The sequence below is a fragment of the Mesocricetus auratus genome, unplaced genomic scaffold (assembly GCF_017639785.1).
Source record: "Mesocricetus auratus isolate SY011 unplaced genomic scaffold, BCM_Maur_2.0 Super-Scaffold_100006, whole genome shotgun sequence".
In the NCBI taxonomy this organism is placed as follows: Eukaryota; Metazoa; Chordata; class Mammalia; order Rodentia; family Cricetidae; genus Mesocricetus; species Mesocricetus auratus.
In genome coordinates this window covers 69,892,019-69,905,752 of record NW_024429190.1, presented here as the reverse complement: position 1 = coordinate 69,905,752, position 13,734 = coordinate 69,892,019, and the positions used below count along the sequence as shown (strand labels likewise).

General features: G+C 45.8%; 1 protein-coding gene across 11 annotated transcripts in view; it reads right to left on the bottom strand.

Moving 5' to 3' along the window:
- Positions 1–13,734, bottom strand: part of Septin11 (septin 11) — a 124,440-nt gene that overhangs the window by 87,428 nt on the left and 23,278 nt on the right. The window lies entirely within an intron of this gene.

The window sequence follows — 13,734 nt, the reverse complement described above, 5'->3', positions numbered from 1 at the left end:
GTACCTGAAGAAACCTAACCTCACAAACTGCCCCGGGCAAGAGCACGTTTTCCCCTAAGTACTCTAAGCGACCATTTCGGCAAACGCGCGCCCCATCAACTACAATGCAGACAGAACTGAGCTAGTCTCACGCTCTCTTAAGAGAGCCTGGAGTGAAGATGGGAGAACGACGCTCGGTTCCCAAGTTAGAGGGAAAGCAGGGGAATGTGAATTACTGACCCAAACCACAACTATGAAGCCCACATGGAATCCTTTCAAGACAGACGAGGCATCGCTGGGCCGACTTTCAAAATATAAAACGTCTCAAGCTTCTCATTACCATGAGGGTCACATTCTTTAGGGTGATTTGGACAGCGTTTGCAAATGTGCTTGTCATCTGTACCATGAAATCCAAAGGCTGGAGCCAAGCAAATTCCTAGGGAAACTGTTCCACACACACAGCACAACGAGCTGGAGAGAAGCGGGGATGTTGGGAAGAAAACAGTGTTGGTTTCTCTTCGAAGCCCAGCTGGGGCTGAGAAGGGGTGTCCAGGGCCTGCTCCCAGGTCACAGAGCCAGGTTGACCAGTGGTAAATGCCAGCCGCGGGAGCACCCTAAAGAGCTCCGAGCGACAGCACCAATTCCAAGTGCCAGCTAATCTTCTGCTTTTGGTTGTGAGACTTGAACAGCTGGGCCATCTCTCCATCCCCCAAGGGTGACTTCTAAGTAACTTTTTCTTTTAGAAGGTTTTCAGGAAAGGAATGAGTTATGTTTTCACAGGTCTCGGGGGTGGGATGGGTGTGCATCTGATAAAATCTGCACACATCTATATAGGCCCTGTGGAGAAAAACAGAGTCCGCATTTGACCCCTTCCACCTTCCCCTCTACTCTGACTTGGTGGGGGTGGGGGGCTTCTTACGTCCTCCTACCTAGCTGGCTTCCCCATCTGTGGTCAGATGTAATGCCTCAAGCATTGCTCCACACACCTTTCTTTTCGACCAAACATCTCCTGCCTTGCCCTCTCACTAACAGCACTGCTGCAACCTACAGCTAGTCTCTGCCTCTACAAGCCTTCCCAGGCGTCCCTCTTCCCAGCCTTCTCCAGCTAGAGCTCACCCAGGCCTGCCTCCAGTGCGGTAGTTCTCTGAGATGAGAGCTGGGTATACCTGGCTTCTCCCCTAGCACAGGGCCAGGAAAAGAGGCAGAGCACCCAGGATCAACCAGGAAAAGAGGCAGAGCACCCAGGATCAACCAGGAAAAGAGGCAGAGCACCCACGATCAACCAGGAAAAGAGGCAGAGCACCCAGGATCAACCAGGAAAAGAGGCAGAGCACCCACGATCAACCAGGAAAAGAGGCAGAGCACCCAGGATCAACCAGGAAAAGAGGCAGAGCACCCACGATCAACCAGGAAAAGAGGCAGAGCACCCACGAATCAACGCCCCGGCTGTGGCTCACCCTTCACCACACAGACTGAAGCAGAGCTCAGATGCTGGTAAAGCCTAAGGGGGCCTGAAAACACCACACTAGTCTCTACTCTGTCTTCTTTACGCCCGACCTGCAGCTGAATGGATGGTAATCGCCTTTCCTCAGACCCAGCTGTTTGCTGGCTTCATTCCATCCAAAATTAGATTTTTCAACATCAACTAGAAAAGACACCGGTGGAAGGCAGACCTCAGCCAGGAGCACCCAAGGGTACTGAGCCCCAGCAGTGGCTTCCAACCCCAGATCCAAGAGCGGGGAGCATTAATAAAATAGCCCATGGGCAAATAACTGCCCAGTGTGCTAACCCAAAAAAAACACAGACTCGGGGGCAAAAGTTTCCTTCCAAACCTAATGCTGTTCAAAAAGTCCGTTTAAACTCGAGAAGTCCAATCTAACTGGAAGCCAAGAATTAACAACAACAAAAAGCTGTTTCTTCTGTTTCCAGAGCTCAGAGCCATCCTACTGGAGTCTGGGGGACGAGCGCCTGCAAGAGCCTGACAAATCCTCAAAGTGCTGAGGAGAGCGAAGTCCCATGTTTGGGAACGATAGGCCCATGTGTGCATTCCCGGGATGCTTACACGCTTTATAACACTCGGAGGAGAAGGGTGGGAGGGAAGCAGCAGGAAAAGCAGGCACAAAGTATTCACGCAGGGACAAGGGACGTAGGGAGGCAGACCCAAGAGGCTGCACTACGTTTTCAGCGTGTGCTACTGCTGGGTGACTGTAAATGCAGGCTTTCTTGTCTTGATCAGCTAATGGGAAACAAGCTGTGTCTTCCCAGAATGTTCCCACAGTGCCCTCCGCCCTCCTTTGCCACCTGAACCTACAGAGGTATTTTTATTTTTTCATTATTACCAGATAATGTGCCTGAATAACCATGGGGGATCCAACAGAACACTGGGAAACTTCTCTACAGACAATAACTCTATAAAAACCCTGTCAGCTCTAAAAATGGTTGCTGAAATACATGTGACATCACAGGTTCCAACTTAATGCACAAGGCACTAAGGGTTGGGTGATGCTCAGCGAATGAGGAGGCATTCCGTTCCCCTGCAACACTCAGATTAACTGATTAAAAGTTCGGAGATCTATGAGGGGGACTACTATTCCTGACCGCCTCTGGGAATATGATTACAGGGAAAGATCACACTGAACTTAAGGCCCAAAAGATGATATGGCTCAGCAGGAGACCCTCGCTGTACTTCCTGCTTTCTGAAGAGAAAGTTAACTGACCCAGCGTGAACAAAAGACCAGAATTAGTATAAGGCTTGGGCACTGGTCCCAGTAGCTGCCATTAAACACTCCCACTGCCAAGTGGCTTATCAGAACTACTATTATCCAAGTAGTGAAAGTGAAAGTCAAAAATGGGAATAATCGAATTAACACTGGCAAAAATAAGAACTACGCTGGCCATCTGAATTGGAGAAAAATCCAAGCCTCAAACCCCTGTCCACATGCACAGGATCAAACCACCTATATTTCTGTAATCATAGTTCCAGTTTAGAAACCCCTTTTGCCACAACTGTGCCTAACGCCAGTGGTGACCAGAAGCAGGGTTGGCACAATGTGGCAGCTGCAACCACAAGGTAGGGAAATGAGGCTTGGCAGCCCCTCCCGGGATCCTTCCCAGTCCAACTTCCTCCCACTTGACCACATACTAATTCATGAGACATTGCAACAGACATTCACGGACAGCTGATGATCACGGGAAAACCAGATGTATTTGGACAGAGAAGCCAGTGACACCTCAGCCTCAGCCACTATCAGAGATGTCTTATGTTTTATCTACTAATCCAGCACCAGGGTAGAAAATCAGTTCAGAGCTGAAAGAAGCAGTCACAAATGCCAGAACACTCACAAAAGAACAAATGAGTCCCCCCCACATCCTTTTTAAAAAAGAGTTTTGTTCTTACTATTATGAGCATTGAGTGTTTGACTGCATATATGTACATGCATCGTGTGTATGCCTGGTTCCCAAAGAGGCCGGAAAGGACGTTGGATTCCCTGGAACTGGAGTTACAGGTGATCGTGAGCTGCCGTGTGGGCGCTGGGAAGTGAACCCCAGTTTTCTGCAAGAGCAGCCAGTGCTCTTGACAGCTGAGCCACCTTTTGTGGCTGGGCTTTCCGTTGGGTCACCAGCTCACAAAGAATGACTAGGAGACTTGCTATTAATTATGAAAGTCTGGCCTTAGCTTAGGCTTCCTCCAAACTAGCTCTTTTAACTTACATTACGTGTTTCTACTAATCTACGTTCGGCCATGTGGCTCGGTTACCTCTCCTCTGTACGGTCCATAAGTCTGACACCGTCAGTCTCTCGTGTGCCGAGAGTCATCCCAGAAGTCCCACCTGTTCTTTCCTGCCTAGCTAGCTATTGGCCATTCAGCTATTAAGCCAATCACAGTGACACATCTTCACACAATGTAAACAAATATTCTGCAACAATCTTTCTGACCCCAAGTTCTACCATGTTTTTTTTAACCACTCAAAGAAACAAAAAAAAAAAAAGAAAAAAAGAAAAGAAAGGAGGGGTCCAACGTTTTCTTTAAACAACCAACAGACAGCACTGAGCCCTACCTGCTGAGCTTAGAACCCGGCATGCACTAGCAAAAGCAGACAGGATCCCTGAGGCTGCCACACCACCCACCCTTCGAGTTATCACTCCTCCTGCCGTCACCAAGGACAGCTAATCCCAGACCCAGCACTTAAGACAACCTTCCCACTTCCTAACCCTATGAGGCATATGTTTGGGGCCCTTTTCACAGATGGGGAAACAAAAGCTCCATTAAAAGCAGAGCCTGAGTCTAAAGCAGTGGTACCCAATTTTGAGTTTATCTCCACTCATGCCTCACAGCGCACAACCAAAATCAAACTTCTCCAAGGAGGCCCGTTTTTGTACCACGCACATGCCAAGTTCCATGCATCCTTGAACTTGTAGGCCGAATGCCGCATTCTTCAGGGGCTGTCTCGGACTTCTTTTATTTCACAAACGTCCACCCTATCTGGGCCATTCATTACATCTTACAACTAGCAGTACACTCGGTTTTCAGACTTGCCAGGGCCCCAGAAGAGTGTCACTTGAGAGCAGGAATTCAGTGTTTCTCATTCGTCTTACTTTGAACTTTACAACCATAATGCATACCATCTGGGACAAGGGCTGTACGACCTGCTTTGTCCAACAAGAAACAAATGTGACTGAGCAGCAATGAAGAAGGGAAGACCCGCAGCCCTCGGTACAGGCTGAAACGCCTCAGGCACGTCTGATGTGAGGCTTTGCCAAGTGGAACAAACCCAGACATGAACACACTAAACACAGGCTGCTGTATGGACTCTTCCAATGCTCAGTCCCTAACAGCTGTAAGAATTCGGTAAAAAGCAGGCTGCAGCAAAAGTCCTTGTCGCTATGGTACTAGCAATCCTAGGGAATCTAGAAAGCTATTTCTTGGTAGCCTTTTATAAAAAGGAATGACAGGAATATATTCTGACCACAGCTTGAGTACCCAAAGCCCCACTGGGGGCATCACACTATCTTGTGAGATGGAGAATTGTAAAGGCTCTCCATCATGGTCCACAGAGCTCGGGATGCACGTGGGAACTTATATGGAGAGAACAATGGGAGCTATGGGGCAGGGTTCAGGCAGGAAGCGGGAGAAGATTCCATAGAGAGTCTACAGCTACTGATGGAGTGGATTCCTTACTGTTCTCACACAGAAGAGCAGAAAGTCTGGGCTGGGATGATAGTGCATTCATATAATTCCAGGCCTCCAGAGGCTGAGGCAAGAGGAATGTGAGTTCAAGGCCAGCCTGGGCTACACACGGCCCCCATCTCCAAAAACAAAACCAAACAAGGAGTAAAACTTCTAATCTCAAGATCATGGATCAAGGCTAAGCTCTCTTCCTCTCGCTAAGTAAGATCACGGAGGCCCCTCACATCTTAATGAAGCTGGAAGAAGCAGAGGAACGAAGGGCGGAGGAGGGCGGGATGCCGTAAGCAGCCCCAACTGACTCAGACCACATGCCGAAGCGTGGACATTCCTATCGCTGCCAGACCCTCACTGAGGAGCGAGCGCACTGGTGCAGCCAAAGCACTCTGGGCAGTTAAGGGAGAACAACTGCTCTCCACACTCCTGCCTCCCACACGCGAGAAATCATCCACCTCATCAAGCTAATACTAAAAAAAGAAAATATGAACCTTTGGGGAAAAGACACCAGATCCATGCCCACATCCTGTTACAGGAAAAGTGGAGGATGCTTACTGCCTGAGTATTTAAAATTGAACATGTGTGCACACACACACACACTTCCCGACGGCACACTATTATACAATTCTGAGCTTATGTAAAAACAAACAAAAAACACCTGTAGGGCTAGCGAGATGGCTCCGTGAACAAAGTCACTCACTGCAAAAGCCCAGTGAGCTGAGTTCAATCCCCAGAACCCATGTAAAGATGGGAGGAAAGAATCAATCCCACAAACTTGTCCTCGACTTACACACGCATTCTCCCACCACACACACTCATATACACAATAAATATAATAAAAAACTTTAGTAACTAGCGATATTTTATCCTCACTGACTAACACTCGTTCCCGCATCCTGAGCCTGGCTGGGCTTAGTGGGATTTCATTTACGCCGTTTCCGTTGATGTTTTATTTAGTCACTCCCCCTTTCCAGAAGGCACTTTATCCTACTCACAGTGTTTACCGTGCACTTTTCTGCAGCTCACAACTGGGAACAAAGTTCAAGTCACCTGCCACTATGGCGCCAACACAGAACACTAAGTGTGCTGACCTTCCAGTGATCTCCAGAACCACGACAAGAGTTTGCCAGGCCCTGAAAATCACATCTAGTTGTCATCTACTTAGGCACTAATATTTTTTCCATAAGTGCAACAAATGGACGCATTATGTGATGTCATGCTCTCTTGCTGATGAAAATCAACAGTCATTTTCTGTGGTGATATATTATTTGATTTATTAAAGCTTGTCTGAGGGTACAGAAAGCAAATCTAGTCACAAGCCATAGAGCCAGGCAGTGGTGGCACACACCTTTAATCCCAGGATTCAGGAAGACGGATCTCTGTTAGTTCAAGGCCACTCTGAACTACACGAAATTGATCCGGTCCCAAAGAGAAATAGCTCACACAAAGGTGATCTCAGCACTTGGGATCACACACCTTTAATCTCAGGATCTGAGAGGTATTAAAAAAAATTTGTCTCCAGCCATGTTGAGGAGAGCACAGCAATCTGGAGACCAATCTGAGGTTCAGTGGATCGACCCTTGGGTCTGAGGTAGAGGTGAGATCTACTGACTTGGCTGCTTTGCTTCTCTGATCTTCAGCTCAAAGCCTGAAGCCCAATATCTGTCTCTGGGCTTTTATTATTCTCATTACAATTTTCTCTTGAGCCTTTTCGTACACCAAACATACTTCCTTTAAAACACTCTCTTGGACTTATCTCAAGACAAATAAGCACCAAAAAAAAAAAAAAAGTTTTGTCCACCACTACACTCCACGGCTCACCCCTCCCCCCAAGCCTTCCACTATAACCCTGCTGAGTCAACTTCATCAACATCACCGCCACCAACAAACACCAAGTATGCAATGCTGCAGACTGAGCCCAGGGCCGTATGTGTAGTAGGGAAGAGCCCAGCCCTGAGATGCAGTCTACTCTAAAGCCATGGAATGCCATCCCTCTGGCCTTTAGTTTCATCATCTGTAAGAGGGATGGAAGGAAAGAAAGAAAATTGTATTTTGTTTTTATATTACTTCCCATGGTCTACAGGGGATGCTGTCTCCAAACGCCTATATATGAGACTAATAAATAAAACCATGTTTTGTTTTCCTTTACAATGCTATTTCCCACAAGCTTACTCAGAAAGCCAAGAATGAGGCTGGAGACATGGCTGAGAGTTTTAGTACTTGCTGCTCCGGCAGAGGACTCAGGTTTTTGGTTCCCAGCATCCAAGTGGCATCTCAAACTCTAGTCCCAGGAAATCTGAGAACCTATTCTGGCCTTTATGGGCTTCTGCACTTTTGTGGTATACATAAACTCACTCATGCTACACATACATACACATAAATAAATAAATAAATGAAACAATGTGTCGGGTCAGCTGTGGTGGTGCATGTCTTTAATCCCAGAACTTGGGAGGCAGAAGCAGGTAGAATTCTGTAAAGTTCAAGGCCAGCCTGGACTATATAATGAGTTTCAGGACAGCCAGACCTACATAGTAAAAACCTGTTTCAATAAATAAATAAATCTTTTAAAAAGCAAGAAAAAAATTGGGAAAGAAAGGAAAAAAGAACACCCACATTTTGTCTTTCCTCTTAGTGTTACTTTACAGGCCACTCTCTGCATGCAGTTACCAGATGTCCTAACTCTAAAATCACAGAATGTGTACCTCCCACTTCAAGTCACCCTGTGGGAAGAAGAGGGCTTCCCCCACCTACAGAGGACTGAACAAGAACACAGGGGCTCAGGGGTTCTTCCTAAGTGTCCCTGCAATGCAGTCAGAAGATCCCTCAGGAAGATCTCACAGGTGCATGAGTTTATCTGTTTCCAACCTAGCAGGTGTGGCTAAATTGCAGGGCCTACCATGTGTGAGGTGCTGGGGCCGGTGCCCTGCGCATCACCCGAACTCATGGCAGCTGAGGTCATCCAGCCTCACATCTATTGGGGGCTGCATCTTCATGTACTTCAGCTAAACAAGCTTACTGCAATAGAGCCAATGGCAAGTGGACCCAAAGACCAGCTGTCTTTCATTAAACAGGATACTGAAAAGATTTGCAAAAAATGTGGCATGATGCAGCAACTCTACATTCCTGGTTTGAAGAAGTTATTTTCTCCATGAAACAATGTTTATGTTAGCATGTGTTAAGTCTGTCATTACTGCTTTAAGTGAAGTTAGCAAATGCTCTTAAGTTTAGTAACAGTACATTGAAATTGCAACAAGAAGTCTTGGGAACACCTAAAAGACAGGCTTTGTTTTAGCACAAAGTGTACCAACCAATCAAAAAATGTCCCAAGCTAACACGATCACAGAGCACACTGTGGATGGTAGAGCAGTCTCAAACATGCCTTGTGTTGTCTGTGGGGCATTCAATGCCCTTTACTGCCTGTGCCAAGGGGCCACACAAGCAACCCAATTGCACCCAAACTGCGTAGTTACACATAAAGGCTTGCATTGTTTACCAAGGGTGGCTCCCCGAAACACTATCTGCACTGAGAACCTGAGTTAAACCTGATCCACCCCATCTACAGCCAGATCCCTGATACAGACATTGACCAGGCCCCTGAACAGGATTGGTGATAGCGGCAAGAATTTGCCTCCAGACTATCTAGAACACTTCTATACTGTCCCTGAATTTTTAGTGTAAGCAAGTCAGGGGATTTGGCTCAGTTCTGGGTCTGTGGGCCTTAAGCAGGCCACTTATTCTCCTGGGCCTCGGCTTCCTTCTCAGTACAAGAAAAGAACTGGAGGACAGAGTTCTGTAAAAGTCCTTCCTGCCCTAGCACACTATAAAACCCTGAACAACAGAAGCCTAAGGGGCATTCACTTGCCTCCACGGCAGCTCACAGACATTGGCAGAGTGTCAACGCACAATTTCTAGCCAGTCAACGAGTGCCAGAACTTAGAAGTATTAAGAAGGGAGAAGGCAACAGAAAGAGGCAGGAGAGAAAAATAACACAGGTGTTTTCATCCTGATAATGGACTCTTGGACAGACAACTTTCAAATACCAAATCAGAGGGAAGAGGTCCTAATGGGCCACACTTAAGTGAGAGGACAAGATCTGAGTAGGCAAGAATGATTGAAAAAAGGAAGACCAGTCTGGTGGTGGTGGCACACGCCTTTAATCCCAGCACTCGGGAGGCAGAGGCAGGCGGATCTCTGTGAGTTCGAAGCCGGGCTGGACCGACAGCCTCCAAAACAATACAGAGAAACCCTGTCTCCTAAAAAAAAAAAAAAAAAAAAAAAAAAAAAAAAGGAAGACCATCCAGACTCCGAAATACCCACATTCTCTCATGCAGAATCCTGGTTTAAACTCTCTCTCTCTCTCTCACCCACTCATGCACGCACGCACGCACATGCACACCACAGACGCACACACGTGTGCACACACATACATGCACACTGAACTTTGAAAGGGAAGGGGAAAAGGAACAAGACAGGGTCACAGAATAGATGTGACATAAAGGCAGGGGAAACGATAATATTAATAAGCATAGTCATTTATTATATAAGGATGCATCTATGAAAGAAAATGTCATAGCGGAACCTGTTACTCTTTATCCTAACTAAAAAAGTTAAGGAAAGTTGAAGGTATGGTGGTCCACACTGTAACCCTCGCACTGAGAAAGAGGAGGTAAGAGAATCGGCAGCTGTTCAAGGCCACCCTCAGCTACCCAGTGGACTGGAGTTCAATGTGGCCTACATGAGACTGTCTCAAAAATAAGTAAAATACAGAAGCTGAAAAGTCACAACAAAATTAGGAAATAGTATAATATGTTTAGCATCTTAAATTACTAATAAAAATGATAGGTATTTGACAAACTTAATAAAAAAATGAGTGATGGTAGAAAATAACCAGTTTTTAAAAAGAACTGGTGAAAATGAGAGGCATGAAGCCAGGGCCATGCTCTGGGGCTCACAGAAACAATATTTCCCTAGAAACCATCAAGATGTTGTGATCCATGAGTAGAAGCTGTAAGTGCATCAGCTCACCAGAAGGATCACTGCTTCAAGTCCAGCCTAAGGGCTGACCTTAATAAACAAAGCTCAAGAGGCTATGCAGAAGTTGTGTGCAAATACTACTCCATTTTGCAAGGGGTCTTGAGCACTTACAGGTTTGGGTGTCTTCCACTCTGAGAAGACGCTCTATAATTTTTATTTTAAAAACATTCAACAGTCAGGCATGGTGGCACACACCTTTTGTCCTAGCACTCAGATGACTGGTGGAGCTCTGTGAGTTCAAAACCACCTTTGTCTCTCCCCATTGGGAGTTCCAGGCTAGCCTGGGCTACATAGTGAAACACTGTCTCAAAACAGCAACAATAGACAAACATGTAACAACCCAAATCTACGGCTGTAGATTTATTTCTTTGTTGAAACAAACATTTGTTTGCCAAACAGGCAAGTTATGGAGCCTTTGTGGGCTTTTCTCCTGGGGCACCGCACAGGGGACTGCCGAGTCAGTGAGATGTTATGGATGAAGTACTCAGACAGCTGAGCCCGCAGAGTGAGCACTCGGTATTACCACCCCTGCGGCTACTGATGATTCACTGTTACAATGGGGCCTCTGCCCCGTTTCAACAGCTAACTTTAAGGGTTTGAAAAACCCTCTTGTTAGCTTCCCTGCTTTCTTCCACTCAGCTCAGCCTCTACCCAAAGGCTAATCATGAGTTACATGCTAATTATCTAGTAAAAGTCTCTTCAAATTACCCCTGTAGCAAGGCTGGATTCTTAAACCTCTCCTTTCATGTCCTGGGATCCGGGCTCTTCACGTTCGGGCCTCTTTGACGTGTTTCTAATTAATATTTCAGGGCATCTCGCAGATGAATGAACACTTGGTTCTTAACAGTCGCTACAACAGCTAACTACAACTAAATAAACCAACGAAAAGTGATCTAGATTTCAAAATGATACCAAAAGGACAAGCCGAGGAGAAAAGACACCACACTTTAGGCTTCTATTAAGACAGCAAAGACAAAAGTAAAGAGACCTGGATAAATAGGAGATATTTAGACTCAACAAAGAATGGTGTCAACAGACAAGGAAAAGGGGGAAAGTATGGATAGTAATGGGCTATTCCCTTAAAAATTAATTTAAATGTCTAGCCTAGCCACTAAACCATGGGAATTGGGGATCAGTCAATAGGATAATAGGCATGGGCCACATCTGTTTTACCCTAAAGACTATGAATGGGTAGGACTAATGCCCACCACACATAGCTTGACCTTCCATATGACATAGTTTACTGAGAAATCTTCAACTTCCCTCCCCAGAGATAAGGTTTCTCTGTGTATCCCTAGCTGTCCTGGAACTCACTCTGAAGACCAGGTTGGCTTTAAACTCAAGAGATCCGCCTGCCTTTGCCTCCCAAGTGCTAGAATTAAAGGTGTGCACCGCCACCACCCACCAAATCCCTGTTTTACACTGTGGGTGTTGTGTGTGGTGTATGTACATGCTCACATGGGTATATGCCCATGTGTGTACGTACCTTGAGGCCAGAGGTCAACACCGGTGTCTTCCTCACCCATTTCCATCGGTACCTTTGGAGGTACGATCTTTCAGTAAATCTGGAACGCATCTGTTCAGCTAAGTTGGCTGGCCCAGGAGTTCAGGACATCCTCCTGGACTTGGCCTCCTAAACAGTGGGGTTGGCCCTTTATTGCACGGCGCTGGGGATCTGTGTTCAGTCCCTCGTTCTTGGTTCAGTCAGGTAGGTGGACCACAGGCAATGTCAGCTTAGGATAAGTCTCACTTTTAGGGGGGGTTGCCTTGTCAAAATGGGGGTACCTATACCTGGTACCTCTCACAACAGGACCTTCTTCCTGGCTCTGGTCTTTCACTATACAGTGTTATCACCGATTATCTTCCAAAGTAATGCTCATCTTAAATTAAGTCTCACTTTCCCAAGTGAATGCTACCATATTATGAAGTTCATAAAAGCCCTGGCCTGTTCCTGACAATGGTGCTACACCTACACAAACTCAAAGATCATAATTACGAAGCACTTCACTAAACCATCATCTTCACATGTTCCAGAAAAACATGTAAAATGATGTAAATTTATTATTATTATTATTATTATTATTATTATTATTATTATTGGTTTTTCAAGACAAGGTTTCTCTGTATTGCTTTGGAGGTCATCCTGGAACTCGCTCTGTAGACCAGGCTGGCCTCAAACTCAGAGAGATCTGCCTCCCGAGTGCTGGAATTAACCAACGTCCAGCAGATGTAAATTTTTTTAAATGAGCCATGTTTCCTTTTACCAATGTATATCCAGATGGATCTGCATGAAACACACGATCATTCTGAAATCTAGTGTCTAACCTTGATATACTACATGACACACAGGCTTAAAAATTATCCGTAGCTCCTATATAAAAAATGAAGCAGTGTGGACAGGGTCAACCAGAGATAAAACCTCCATCGCTGCTACTTTTTAGCTGAATGGCTTTCAAGTCTCTTTATCTCTAATTGTCAAATGGGGTTAATAAGTACATGCTGTACGTTGGCTATTGTTTCAACTGAGATAACGCAGGCACCGAGTAGTCTCCCCCACAATAAACAATCCAAAAGTAAACAGCGTTCTCCATCAACTCAGCATCACCTCTGACAGGCACTGATGTTTACAGGAGATACAGACATGATACCTAAGCTTGTAAAACAGGAACAGTATTCTTCCCATGAAGCCCGTGGTCCCCTGTTCTGGAGATCACAGACATCTTATAATAACCACCTGCGATCCTATTATTTCTAGAACGTTTACCATTCGTGTTGGCAGTTCTCTGGAAGGTAATTAAGCAACAAAAATGAAAATACCACAAGCAACCTGCTAATTTCCATACAAACTAGCGTCGGGGTTCATTGCCATACATATAATTTCAATTATTAGGAAAAATAAGCCCAAGGGAAGGCCCGGAGGAACACAGCATCAAAGAAAAGCAGTCACGCCATTTGTAGGTAGTATTTTCTGAACTCTAGGAGTAAATGACATTAAAATGTCAACAGTCTGTGCAACCCAGGACTGACAAAAGTTAGGCTGAGGTGACAGAGCTGAAATGAAAAATGTAAAATCTTAAGGCCGAGGCTCAGCTCATTTCTCAGGCTTCAACGCTCCCTGCTGAGACATCCTCAGAATTCCCCAGAGAAATTCAACAGATTGTCAAACTCTTAGTTCCAGAACCTTCTCCAAACAAGTCATCCCACAGTAATTCCTCCAACCCTAACTCCTTGAGGCAGGACAGGACCCAAGCTGGGGTCAGCAGTTAATTTTGAAGCATTTATCAGGTAATTCCTTTGTGCCAGCCATTCAGCACTGAATTTAGAATGCAGAAATGGGGGCTGGAGAGATGGCTCATCTGTGGGAGCATAGGCTGCTCTTCCAGAGAACCAGGGTTCAATTCCCAGCACCCACAGGGTGACCCACAGCTGTCTGTAACTCCAGTTCCAAGGGACCCAACACCCTCACACAGGCATACAAAACACCAGTGCACATAAAGTAAAGAAATTTTCCCTTTTTTTGTTTTTTTGTTGGTTTGTTT